Source organism: Scyliorhinus canicula, chromosome 20 (assembly GCF_902713615.1).
Source record: "Scyliorhinus canicula chromosome 20, sScyCan1.1, whole genome shotgun sequence".
Taxonomy (NCBI): Eukaryota; Metazoa; Chordata; class Chondrichthyes; order Carcharhiniformes; family Scyliorhinidae; genus Scyliorhinus; species Scyliorhinus canicula.
In genome coordinates, this window is record NC_052165.1 from 93463571 (window position 1) to 93464630 (window position 1060).

Below are 1060 nucleotides of genomic sequence, written 5' to 3' on the forward strand. Positions count from 1 at the left end.
TTGGTGGAGGTGGAAGCAAGTCGGAGTTGAAACAGGCCTGAGGTGTCGCTTCCGAGTGAAGGCCCAGGTTAACACAAGTGAAAGTGACTCCCCAGTGGGGATCCCACAGCCTGAGAGGCCCGCCTGAATGTTACAGCCAGAAGAACCTCGTTAGAATTTAACTGGTGATTTCAGCACTCCACAACCTTGGAAGTTAGTCGTATTTCAGTAGAACTTTAACCCCTATCATTTGACCCCTTTCCCTTCCCCTTGTCTGTCTTGTGTTTAGGTCAACAGTAAAATGTGGAGTAATAGATTAAGTGACCGTTGTTCTATCAGAATTATCGCATGTCTTATCTCTCTTGTTACAAATAAACCGTTGTTGTGTTTTACTTACAGATCTATAAGTCATTGGAAGAGTCAAGGGTCAAAGATCACACAATCCTTGGTTAATTCCCTTCTGTTGGGAATCCGGGGCCTGTGGGACTAGAATTGACCGCCTAGGATGTCAAACAGCAGCGAGATGGGGCAAACAGAGAGAGTGAGGGAGAGAGAGAGACAGAGGACGCAAGAAAGTGAGAGAGACATGAGGGAGGGATAGAGAGATAGTGAGAGAGAGGGAGAGACAGTGAAAGAGTGTCAGTCAAACAGGTATGGAGAGGAAGAGCGAGACACAGAGAGGGAGGGAGAGTGAGACATGGGAGTGAGGCAGAGGGAGTGAGGCAGAGAGAGGGACAGAGGCAGACAGACCAATTCAGATTGAGAGAAAGACAGACTTAGTGAGAGACAGAGAACAAGACAGACATAGAGAGTGAGACAGAGGGAGAGAGAGAAAGAGATAGCGATAATAGAGAGTGAGGCAGAGAGAAGCAGTGGGACAGAGCAAGGGACAGATAGAGAGAGAGAGTGAGAGACAGAGAGAAAATGGGAGAGAGGGACAGAGAGGTCTACAGTGTGGAAAAGAGTGGGATTATGCACTTTTCCTATTTTCTAAATGGGGAAAAGACTTCGGAAATCAGAAGCACAGAGGGACTTGGGAATCCTTGTTCACGATTCTCTTGAGGTTAATGTGCAGGTTCAG